The sequence below is a fragment of the Alligator sinensis genome, unplaced genomic scaffold (assembly GCF_000455745.1).
Source record: "Alligator sinensis unplaced genomic scaffold, ASM45574v1 scaffold1485_1, whole genome shotgun sequence".
Taxonomy (NCBI): Eukaryota; Metazoa; Chordata; order Crocodylia; family Alligatoridae; genus Alligator; species Alligator sinensis.
This window is the reverse complement of record NW_005842962.1, coordinates 184,443-197,750: the sequence shown is the minus strand read 5'-3', so window position 1 is coordinate 197,750 and position 13,308 is coordinate 184,443. Positions and strand designations below refer to the sequence as shown.

Genomic DNA, 13,308 nt, shown 5'->3' with positions numbered 1-13,308 from the left:
TCAAATGGCCAGAGGCCCTACCCTTGGCCCTGTTACGAGTAAGGGTCGCACCACATTCTAAATTGGGATTAAGCCCATTTGAGATAATATATAATAAGCCTTACCCTCTGAGTCTGCCCATAAATACTAAACAACAGTTACATGTTTTAAAAAAAAAACAATTTAAAAATATATATGGTCCTTGGTTTCTGTTTTGTCTTCCATCCATCAACAGATACAAGACGTGCTGCAGACACAAAACCAGTCTCCTTCTCCAAAAAATCAACTATTACCTGAGAGTTACGCCCTTATAAAAGACTAAAACAAAAAACCACTTCGAGCCAGATAAAAGGGCCCATATAGGGTGCTTTTAATGACCCCGACAACAACAAAGCTCAAAAAAATCAAGACTTAGATACATTCCAGTCGCCTAAAGCCGGTGGCTGGACCGGAACAAAAAAAACCCCCTGCAGACTCCGGAACCAAAACCAAAAAACAATAAAAGATAAAGCCAATAAAAGACTTAAAATTCCTATTAAAAAAAAAATTTAAATAATTTAACAATCTTTAATCAAGTTTTACAAGCCTTATTATAAAATTATTCAAGTTTTTATTGTGGGGCACCCTGATCTGTCCACTCCTACTCATAAAAAAAATCCTTTTACAACAAAAATTTGACCCTCAAAAAAACGTCTGGATTTATCTGGCCCGGAAAATTTTAAATAAAATAAACTTCTGCTTAGCGGGAGGGATCAATGCTCACCTGGTTTTTACCTCATGCTTAATCACGATACCAACCCCTTTAAAAATTTTACAAAATTATACTATGCTAAAAAATATAAATAAAAAATGTGCTGTTTCAACCTCACTGACAATTCTATGCTAATTAAAGATAAAATTAATGCCTTACAACGATTAACACAGACGTTAAAAAAATCATCTGGCCTAGACTTTTCCTGGTTAACTTCCTGGCTTCCTAATTTTAAATGGTTAAAACAGTTATTTAATATGGTTGTTTTATTTTATATTATAGAGATTATGGCTTGTTACTATACCCAATATATACCTGGTTTCATATCTATCTTTAGGCCTAAGATAAATCAAATAATTTTACAAACAAAAAAAGCTAAAGATACTAAATTTGTGTTAAGTCAAATTAAATAAAACAATCATAATAATAATAATTAAAAATGCTCCATAGGGGGGAATGTGAGGAGTGACCTAAAAACTACTATGCATAGCCCAAGCAAAAATAAATGTTATGTGACAAATGCCCATCTGCAATGATAAGGAGGAGACAGTCTTAGATAAAAGAGGCTTAAAAATAAAAGCAGAATCAGAGGACTGGGTCAAAGAGCTCATTAAAATACTAAAAATCATGCCCCTAGATAAAAAAAAAAGTATGCTAATAAAACATACATATATATAAATGAGATACATAGCTAAAACACAGGTATAAAGACATGCTCAATAAAGAACTCCTTGTGTCACTCCTTTATAACCAATTAATAAACAAGGATGCATATAAAGGTCCAAAACCCCTGTATAAAAGATGCTTAGAATTAGAAATCTGTGTGCTTGTTACATAAAATTATTCCGCTTACACCTTTTATTGCTAGCAATAAATCTTCTTTATACTTTCACCCCTGATATCTTTATTGGCCTTTACATACCGGACACGACCCCAGACTTGAGCTAGGGCTCAACACGTGGACCGGCACCGGTCCACGAGCCACCAGTCACTGGTCCTCAGCCAGTTGCCAGAAAGAAAGAAATATATTTTCAGAAGCATAACACTGATATGTCATAGCACCACAGTTCGTACGTTCTAACACTCCAAGTGACATCAAGTCATGCGAGGTGAGGAAAGAGAAAGAAACAGCCGGTCACGCATTTGTGTAGCGCTGTTACACACAGTTGTTGCCACTGGCTGAACCGGGCACCGGTCCCTGGCCCACTGGAAAAAAACTTGCAGGTCCACCACATCAGATAGTTTGAGAAGCACTGCCTTAGGGCCTTGACACAGAGCTTCCTGAGCTTGTTGAAGTCAGCTTTCCTAAAGTTGAGGACTTCTGCATTGCTGACTGAGTTGCCAGCTTTGTGATAGATAGTAAAGGTGATCAGCTCATGGTCACTATCACCCAGCTTTCCATTGATTCTTAGGTCACTGACTAGATCATCCCCTTTGGCCAGTACTAGGTCCAGCAACACTTTACCTCTTGTCAGCCCATAGACTTCTTAAGTCAGGTAGAGCTCGTCCACGCACGTGAGGAAGCTTTGTGACCGATCGGATTTGTCTGAGTGCTCTTCCCATGAGATGTCCAGGTAGTTAAAGTCGGTGGACCAGATGAGTTTTGGGATCCTCTCAGCTATGTGACCCTGAAGGCACATCCCCACACATAGCTGTTGCCTTTCCCCGCATGCAACTGTTCGACCTGTAGAGCCAGGAAAAATAAGTTTTTTGTGGAAGTTTGCAACATTTCTGGAATAACATGCACTGTATCAGGAGGTGTGACTACACCACAACACCTGACTGCATTAATCTCTAGTAGGATTCACAATCAGTTTCTACCATGTATAAAATTAACCATTCATCAAAATGACTGAGTCATCACTCAATTACACCAACTAGCAGAGTAGTTCAGTGATACTGGTAGCACAAAGGAATACAGCACTGGAGAACCATGTCCAAAAGTTGCTTCTAATATAGACCAGCTTTACATCAATTTAAGTGAGAACAAGCAGAACCTTGGAATTAAAGACAATGTACAGAGAGATATATGATGTACATGAATGGGAAATTCTTCAGCATTTTGATCGATATTTTCATGAGTGCAACCTTATACTATTCTCAGTGTTTATATCAGACTTAAGGATTGGGCTGTTATGTTTTCAGGAACATTGCCCACTTGGAGTTTCTAATGGGAGGAACCAGATGGTTTGTCCTGGAATGGTCACTTTTTCCATTGTGGCTGCCATCTTTCCAGTCTTCTGCAACCTCAGGGGCCACCATTACTGCACTGATCCCTCTTGTTCCTGATTCTCAAAGGAATTCTGACCAAATCAAGAGACAGAACCAAGTTGACATCACTCCCTCCACATGCTTGGACTTAACCCAGAACACCTGCCTTATGAGCCTTGGGTTCCTGCTGGGCTTCCAGCCTTTCATTCCCTGCCTTTTTTTTTTCTCTGCCTCTCTCCCCCTTTTCTGTGTTCATTTGCCTTCTGCACATCTTAGCCTTTAGGACAGTTTGTCACAATTCTGTGAGACTTGGATCAAAAAGGATACCCTTATATGTCCCAGTGCTGATACTAAAGGTTTGCCTGTCACATTTTATAATTCCCTTTCTCATCTTAAACCTGCCTTTTTCCTTGCCATGCATCTACCTCTGTTGGGAGGGTCACCAGAATCTCACTTCTTTAAGGGTGAGATGCTCACTGCAATTTCCAACCTTAATATAGTCATAGGAACATTATCCCTATTTATTCTTGTGCTAAGACTGTCTTAAAGTTTAAATAACTCTTCCTCCTCTTGTTTTTACCTAGTGGCTTCTAAAAGTTCAGTTTGTGATCAACTCTGAGTTACCTGGCAAGAGTGCAGGAGTGATTCTATTACCCATTCTGGGCAGCGTGGGTAACACATGTGCTCCACAGACATGTATATTGGCCAGTTCCAATCATTGTGGCACTTAGGCACTCAAGGTGAGTGTCACAGGAGCAATCAGGTAAAAGAGCCCTGATCTGTACACTGGGGGCCCCTAGGATGAAGACCAAGCACAAAAGAGAAAGAAATAATAAAAGAAAAACACTCACCTGCAGCAGGGCCCACGATACAGGTGGAGTGGAGGAGCGCCTTTATTCAGCTGAGGCTGGCCGGAGGCATCATTGGCAATCACGGCTGGCAGAAATAAAGAGGACCACCAATGAAGATCAGGGAGGAGAGCAGGAAAGAGAGTCAGTGAAGACTCTCAGCACCGACAGCGGCAGACGTGCCCGGGGAGAGAGAGAGCCTGCAGAGGCTCCCCGTACCAGCAGCAAGCAGTGTATCTGGGAGGAGGGAGAGCCAGTGGAGGCTCTCTCCACCAGCGGAGGCTGGTGTGCCCAGGAGACAAAACAAACAGAGAAGGCTCTCTGTACCAATGGAGACTGGTGGGAGCCGTAGGAGAGACAGCCCAGCAGGGCAGTAGTCCACGGTGCAAGCAATGTCCCACCAGACCAGGAAGGACTGTGGGGCACAGGACAGAACTTGGGGTGCTTCCCTGAGTCAGAAGCACAAGTAGTGGTCTCCCTTAGTCAGCCAAACCCAGGGGACCCCAAGGCATAATCTAGACCCACTCCCAATAAGTCTCCCATGCTACGTACAAAGCAGAACTTTATTGGTTACAAGGCATAGGGTTGGAAAAGGGTACAGAGGTGAGTATTATCAGAGAAATCCCATAGAGCAAACAGGGTGTCTGGTGTAGCTTTTGATCATGCATCTGAGTTACTGCAAGTTATATATCTAGTTAGATCTCAGGTGGCTTACTCATAAATGTCATCCAGAGGCAGGGGGAGATTTCCTCTGGAGGCAGGCAGCTCATTGATCATGAGTTTCAAGAGAGAGAGGTTCAGATGGGCCAGCTTTTCTCTCTCTCTCTCTCTCTGAGTTTTCCTCATGGCTGCTGCCCCTTCCTCCTGGGCACTCCTTAACTTATATAGCCCTTATGACCTCATTTACCTGGTCCAATGGAGGCCAGCACCTGTTGGCTGTCAGCCAACCAATTTGAAATGCATCACTGGTTGCTGGGCAGACTGGCAGTCTCCAGCCCACCAGGGAGCCCAAGCCCCTCACCCAGGTATGTGATGCCAGTCACGTAGGCAGAGGGAGCAGGTTTCCCCCTCCACCCTCAGGAATGTATCCAGCTCAGGTTACCTAAAGAGATAGGGTAAGGTGTGTACCCTCTGCAGGGCCCAAATTGTCACAGAGCAAAGTTTTTGGGGAGAAACAGAGGTGGCCTTCTGCCACATAGCTCATCTAATGAGCTTTAGTTAAAGAGCCCCAACGTCATCTTTTAGCACAGAATGCTGAATATGCAAGATGCTGGAGGCACTTTAATTAAAGAAGCTCATGAGGGCTGCTCTAATTAAAGTGTCCATCCTCTGAGCATCTGTAAAGATGACTTGGGGCTTTCTTCCCTGCCCTTCTGGAGGGGGGGAGCGGGAAGCAGAATTAATTGACCTTGGCGACAACAGAAGAAGTTGAAAAATCTCATGATTTCTAACCCCTTTTCAAATGCTTCTTAACTGGTATCTCCTCCCTTTCTCTGTTTCTTTCATAGATTTCATAGACATTAGGGCTGGAAGGAACCTCAGAAGATCATTGGGTTCAGCCCCCTTCCCAAGGGGCAGGCAATCAGCTGGAGTCAAATCACCCCAGCAAGATAAGCATCCAAATAGAGTAGATGCTTCTGGGGGAGTCAATTCCAGGCTCTGGAAACTCAGACAGTAAATAATTTTTTCTTATGTCCAGTCTAAAACAGTCTTCCAGCAGTATGTGACTGTTAGACCTTGTCTTCCCTTGGGGTGCCCTGATGAACAGACATTCTCCCAGTTCCTTACATAGTTACAGGCAGCCACCAAGTCACCCCTGAGCCTTTGCTTCTCAAGGCTGATGAGTCCCATGCCTCAGTCTCTCCTCATAAGATCTGTTCTCTTGACCTCTAATCATGTGTGTGGCTCTCCTCTGGACACTCTCAAGTTTCTCCACATCCTTCCTCTCCTTTCTTCCTTCCATCCTTCTTACCCTGCCTGAGATTTTAATTTAAGGTTTAAAAGATATTTAATGATGGATTTAAAAGGGGATGGCAAGGTAGATTTGCACCTAACCAAAGTTGATATAGGTATATTAGAAAAGATGTTAAATACATATTTTAATGGAGAGCCATAAACAGTAATTTGATATGATACCTTTGACCACAGTAGATTTAATATCATAATAGCAAACAACCAAAGGAGATAATTTTATTAACATCTTATCCACAGCCTATATTTTACAAATAGAAGCCCATTATGTTGACTCTGTATTTGTACAGCAGCCCTAAATGAGAATAAGGCTTAATTTTGACAAATGCCTGTTTATTAAAATCAAGAACCTAAATAAGACACATGGATAAGTAAAATTCAAGCATCAAGCAGAATATGTTTAAATATGTTTTGGATTTTAATATTTCACAAAAAATAAAGAACAAACAAAGGGCCAAATTTTATTGCTCTGTTTGTTTTTCTGCATATGCACTGAGAGAATGATCCTATATTGAAAGCATAGTGCTACACAGTGTGCCCTATTATATCTATGGTAGGACATCATGAACAATTAATGTTACTGGAGGCACAATACACAAGTGGTATAAACTGCTCCACTTCTATTTTTTGTGTTATTAACTTATAGCCAGATACTATTCAACATGTTAGACATCTAACAGCAAATCCATCACTAATTCTATTTTGTTAACATACCAGTCTCCCAAATGAGCCAAACAAAAAGCAGTGAGGAGGAGGATGACACACTCACTTTTTGCCTTATCCTTTCCCACAGACTCGAGTAAGGTAGAAAAAAATCACATGTAAGAGCCCAAAGTCTACAAATATGACTAACAGGAGAAATAGAACCTGGCCACTAGGGGATAAAAACAAAGGACAATTTCAGCTAATATAAAGATGGATGTTAACCAGTGTCTATTAAAGCCCAGTATAATGCAGTAGTTCACATCAGATGTGGACCCAGAACAGATGTCGTACGGTCACAAGGAATCAAGTTCACTATTGCCAAAATTAATTTCTCTTGAAGAATGGAAGGATTTTCCTGAAGGCCATTTTGACCTCTTTGTTGCGCAGGCTGTAGATTAGAGGATTCAGCACAGGAGTCACAAGTGTATAGAGCACAGCCACCATCTTGTCCTTCTCCAGGGAGTAGCTGGAGGGTGGATGTATGTAGGTGTAGATGATAGTGGAGTAGTAGAGGCCAACTGCAACAAGATGTGAGGAACATGTAAAAAAGGCTTTTTGCTTCCCTTCTGAGCCCTGAATTTTCAGGATGTTCCTGATGATGAAGCCATAGGACATGGTGATTAACAAAACATTCACCATAGCTAGGAAAATATTGGCCATGAAGGCCATGACTTCATTGAGGTAAGTTGAGCTGCAGGACAATGCCAACAGAGGTGGGATCTCACAGAAGTGCTGGATGATGTTGGGCCCACAGAAATCTAGATGCAGCATGAGCAGTGTGTTCACTAGAGAACTGAAGGCTCCAACTGACCAGATACTAGCTGCTAATGTGATACAAACTTTTTTGGTCATGATGGTTACATAGTGTAAAGGATGACAGATGGCCACGTACCGATCAAAGGACATGGCAGTGAAGAGAACAAGCTCTGTTGCTCATGCAAATAAGAAAGTAAAGAGCTGGGCCATGCAGGCATTAAAGGAGATTGTTTTCTTCCCCAGTATCAGGTTCTGCATCATTTTGGGAAGTACATTGGAGGTACAAAAAATGTCCAGTAGAACCAGGTTAGCAATGAAGAAGTACATGGGTTTGTGCAGAGGTGGGTGGAAGACAATAGCCAAGATGATTAGGGAATTTCCCTGGATGGCAACCATGAAGAGGCACAGAATGACTCCAAGGAATAGACCATGGAGGTGGGGATAATCAAAGAGCCCCGCCAAGATGAACTCAGAAACCCTGGTGTTGTTATTAGCTTCCATTCATGAAGGTGCTTCTTCTATAAGAATAAAAATGAAGATGTAAATGATTGCAGCCAACTAACAAGACTTTTACAAGTAACAAATGACTTTTTAACTTTTGTTATAAAAATGTTAAAAGCATAGAGTAAAGGTGAGGAAGGTTATTGCTTTGAAGGGGCTGGGCATCAATCAACAAGAAAAAAGCTTTTATAAACAAAAAAAATGCCTTTATAACAAGGGATTGACATGCCTTTCACCCTCCTCACGTGCCCTTCAGGTAGTTACATTCTTAGGACTAATCAGTTGCCTTCCACCATGAAGCCCCCCCTTGATGGCCCAGTGCAACATAAACTGGGCCACATTATTTTGTAAGGTGATGTGCCCAAACTTAAGGGCCACATGTGTCCAAAGAAGGAACTAAAAGAGGTGGAGGGCTTCAGGAGAGCTGAGCCTTTCTAGATGGTTCCTGCATCACTTTAGAGTAAACACCTTGGTATGAACCAAGCAGTCCTGAGGTCTGAGCCAAGCAGATCTTGCTCCTCTCAGCAGCATTGTATGACAGAGAAAACAGGCCATTTCAGAGAAATCCAAGAACAGTACAACCAAAAGAGAGCTCATGGAAGCAAGGAGCCATCACAGCCAAAGGGAGTCAAAGGAGTTATGGAGGAATCTTAAAGAAGGTGCAGGATGGCAATAGCCCCAGTCAAAATGGCGCACAAGGATAGGGTAGGGCCCTGAACAGCAACCACCACTGGAGTTGTAAGTCCTTCAGATGATCAAGTGTATAGGAAAGTATGGCTGGGAAGGATCCCATGAATTTAGCTACTCCAGCCCCTAATCAAAGCAGGATGATCCCTGACTAAACTATCCCAGACAAATTTTGGTCCAATCTGCCCTTGAAAAATTCCAGGGGTGGAGAGTCCACAACTTTTCCAGGAAGTCTGTTCCTATCTTTAGCCAGTTTTACCTCATAATTCTTCCAAATCTCCAGATTATATATATTGCTCTGTGTTGGACTCTTTCCAAACTCTCCCCATCCTTCTTAAAGGGTGGGCCCCAATGCTGGACACAGCGGCTGGGATCAACAATCCTCTGAATGCTGGTCCCAGCCCTGACCCCTCACAGGATTTGGCTTAAAACTCCAGCGAGATTCCAGGCTGGGACTGAGAATCAGTAATGCAAGAGATCATAGGGAACATTACCGTGTGACTGCTCAGGACACGGCAATGCTTATTATGCTCTAAATAAGAAAATAAGATTTTATAAATAGAGGGCATACTTCATCTGATACTGTCAAAGGACTATATGAAACAGAGCATCTGATGAAGCAAGCCCACTCCTTACAAAAGCTTATGCTACACATTTCTGATTTAGTTAATCTATAAGGTGCAAATCTACCCTGCCTTCTGCCTGATCTCACACTAACACAGCTAACTACCCATCGACTCAAAAAACATGAACCTATATAATTTGAGTAAACAACAAGTCAGTGCTTCCACATTTTCACACATACCTTTTGCAGGATTACAAATATTGTCTCTCCTCTCATTGTCTTTAGAGCTCTCTCCTCTTAATGCCACGTTACTGCATCTACTAAACTTGCTTTCCCTCTGTTGTGTCCAGTGGAGTTTGAGATGTAGTGTAATGCAAAAAAAGATTAAAACAGCAAGAGTTCCAGGGCCAGTATTTCTAAATTTTCAGGAGATTTTCCTAGAACAAGTCTATTTTACTACTGCTACCATTTGCGTCCCTTTCAATATTTAATTGCAAACTTTTGTGGATACTCCTATCTCCAGAATCTTTTGGCATTCATAACACTATTACAGCATTGTGTCTCCATTGCCTTTGGCTTCTTACCACAATGCTATCCATAGCATTTCTGATGATGGCCCAGAATTCAAACTACATTTTCATATGTCTAACTAAAGATGAGACTACAGATTAAATTTCAAGAAAATATACAGGAGGGGAACGTATCTAAATTGTCTAAACAGTATATATGATTTCCAGCAGGAGTTGGGTTTTCAATATGATTTATATCTTTGAGGTTCCACCCTAAAATTATAAGTCATAAATCTTCATTTATTTTTTAAAAAAATCATTATTTAAAATCATAGTTAAGAATAAAGAAATGTTTCCCAAAACTGGGGGTAATTCAGTGTCTGCAGAGACAAAACCACAGCCTGTCCAGGATCAAGACTTGTTTTGCTAGCTTAGATACAGAATTAAGATGCAGGTACAATTCCTTTAATGGTTACATATTAGACACAAACTTAAGGTACACTTACTATTCCCTTGGTTATCAGCACCCAGCTTTGAAAAGTGGAAAAAGAGAGATTTATAGCCTGACCTTTAACTTGCACACCCGCGCAAAGCACCTCCCCCAGTCCATTGCTTATCTAGTTACCCACAATAGCATCACACAGGTTTCTCAGCTCTCTCGCTCTATACATGTATTATTTTCTTATAGAAAGTCAGGAAGATGTTTGACCTTAGGAAAAAAAAATGAAAAGAATTTGCATAATGAGAAGAAAAAGAGAAAACAAAAAAAAGGAAAGTGAGAATTAATCAAAAAATATCTTCACCTCACTCAGGATTCACACAGACGACTTCTTCACAATGAAATAGATGATAATTTAAGTAAGGACTTAAACTTGTGAAGATGCTTTCTATTTTAAAGATTCAACATCTAGGTGACGTGCTTCAATCCCTTGTGATCCTGTTGAAGATTTCACTCTCAAACAATGCCCCAACGGAGAAGAGAAGTACAAGTCATGTAACTTAAAAAAAAATCCCCATTCATTTGGCAAAAAAACCTCAAGAAGTTTGTGAATGTTCAGTGAATAGTCATCAATGGCTCAGTGACTTGTTTGAGGAAATATCAAGTAGGGTTCCCCAGGGTTTTGCCCTGAGTCTGGTATTGTTTAACATCTTATTAAGGATTTGGACAATGGGACTGAGGGCAAGCTAATCAAATTTGTGAATGACACCAAGTTGGGTGGAGTTGAAGACACTAGAGAGAAGGATTAAGATCCAGAAAGACCTGGGTAGACTGAACATATGATATGCAAGTATCAGAAGAAATTCAACAAGGACAGGTACAAACTTGTTCCCTTGGGATGAAAAGCCTTTATGCACAAATACAGATTGGGGAGTGACTAGCTAGGCTGCAGTATTGATTGGAAAGATTCATAGAATCAATAGAATCATAGAAAATTAGGGTTGGTCCTTAGGAGGCCATTTAGTCCAACACCCTGGTCAAAGCAGGATCATCCCCAATAAGTTTATTCTAGCCAGGGCTTTGTTGACCTGGGCCTTAAAAACTTCAAGGATGGAGATTCCACCACCTCTCTAGGTAGCCCATTCCAGTGCTTCACTGCCTTCCTAATATCCAACCTAAACTTCCCTGCTGCAGCTTGAGACTATTGCTCTTTGGGCACATCCACACATTGCCTTATGGCGACATTGTCTGTGCACCGTGCTTTAGTACTTCCTTTTGAAATTACTAAAACACAGCACAGTAACTGCCCATATTGCACTGAACATATGGCGCAGTTATTTTTAGCAGCTACTTCACTGTAGTGGCAAACTATAATGAAAGAGCACGGCGCTACAGCGAAGTAGCTGCTGGTCACATGTAAGTACCTGTGTATGCTACATTGCCATAGCACATCACTACAGCGATGTAGCATCACATGTAGACCTGCCCCTTGTTCTGTCATCTGCCACCACTTAGAACAGTCCTACTCCATCCTCTTTAGAACCCCCTTCAGGTAGTTAAAGCTGATATTAAATCCCCTCTCAGTCTTCTCTTCTCTAAACTAAATTTTCCCAGTTCCCTAAGCCTCTCCTCACAAGTCATGTGCCGCAGCCCCTTTCCATTGCCCTCCACTGGACACTCTTCAACTTGTTCACATCTTTTCTGTAGTTGGGAGTCCAAAACTGGACACAGTAGTTCAGATGTGGCCTCACCAGTGCAGAATAGAGAGGAAGAGTTACTTCCCTCAGTCTTCTGGAAACACTCCTACAAATGAAGCCCAGTATGTAGTTAGCTTTGACAATGGCACACTGTTGGTTCATATTCAGCTTATTGTCCACTGTAACCCCAGGTCCTTTTCTGCAGATCTTCTTTTTAGCCAGTTGGTCCCAAGCCTGTAGTTATGCAAGGGATTTTTCCATCCTAAGTGCAGCACTTTGCACTTGTCTGTGTTGAACTTCCTGAGATTTCTTTTGGCCCAATCCTCCAAATTGTCTAGGCCACTCTAAATGCTAGCCCTACCCTCCAGAGTATCTAGTAGTCCCCCCAGCCTGATGTCACCCCTATACTTGCTGAGGGTGCAAACCATCCCATCTTCCAGATGGTTAATGAAGATACTGAACAAAACCAGCCCCAGAACTGACCCCTGGGGTACTCCACTTGATACTGGCTACCAACTAGATATCAAGCCATTGTTCACTACCTGTTGAATCTGATATTCTAGCCAGTTTTCTATCCACTTTATAATCCATTCATCCAACTAATACTTCCTTAACTTGCTTGCAAGAATGCTGTGGGAGACCATATAAAAGCCCTTTCTAAAGTCAAGGAATATCCTATCCACTGCTTTCCCTCCATTCACAGAGCCAGTCATCTCATCATACAAGGCGATTAGGTTGGTCAGGCATGACTTGCCCTTGATGAATCCATGCTGACTTTTCCTGATCACTTTCTTTTTCTCCACATGCTTACAAATGGAAATTTATTCTTTGAGGACCTTGGAAAATCATTGATTTTCCAAGGGATGGAGGTAAGGCGGACTGATCTTTAGTTCCCTGGATCCTCCTTCTTCCCTTTCTTAAAGATGGACACTATACTTGCCCTTTTCCAATAGCCCGGGACCTCCCCCATGCACCATGGTTTTCAAAGATTATGATCAGTGGCTTTGCAACCACATCAGCCAACTCTCTCAGCACCCTCACATGCATTGCACCCAACCCCATGAACTTGTACATGTCTGGCTTTTCTAAATAGCCCCTAACCTGTTCTTTCACCACTAAGGTGAAGGACATACTGATCAGAGTGGACCATAAGATGACAGTGAGCTCTTGGTAAAAAAGAAGCAAAAGCAACCCTGGTTTTATTAGAAGGAGTGTCACTTGCAAATCAAGGGAAGGTAGTCTACTGGTCTATTCAGACCTGTTGACAGCTCACCTGGAGTACTATGTCCAGTTTGAGGTCCCACCCTTTAAGAAGCATGTGGACAGTTTTGGAAGTCTAGTTGTAAAACAAAAATGATTAGTACTGTGGGAAGCAGGACTTATAAGAAAAGGCTGAAAGAACTCGAGTTCTTTAGTCTGGAGAAGAGAAGACTGACAGGGGATTTGATATGAGTCTTCATATCATGACTGGTGCCTCCCACAATTTGGGGAGGGAGGCATCATGGCAGCGAGCAGAAAGTGGGGACAGCCCACAGCCTCCGGTGCCGGTGTCGGCGGAGGGGGAGAGTAGCGAGCAGTGAGCGGCGAGCAGGGACTGCCCACAGCTGCCCTCCACATTGTTGGCAGTGGTGAGCAGCAAGAAGGGACTGCCCGCAGCCACATCGGCCGGGGGGGGGGGGAGGGGGCGGG

At 42.3% G+C, this 13,308-nt stretch overlaps 1 pseudogene; it reads right to left on the bottom strand.

Annotated features, from left to right (window-relative positions):
* Positions 1 to 6,789: 6,789 nt before the first annotated feature.
* LOC102375092 lies at positions 6,790 to 7,722 on the bottom strand (annotated as a pseudogene).
* Between the last annotated feature and the right edge of the window lie 5,586 nt (positions 7,723 to 13,308).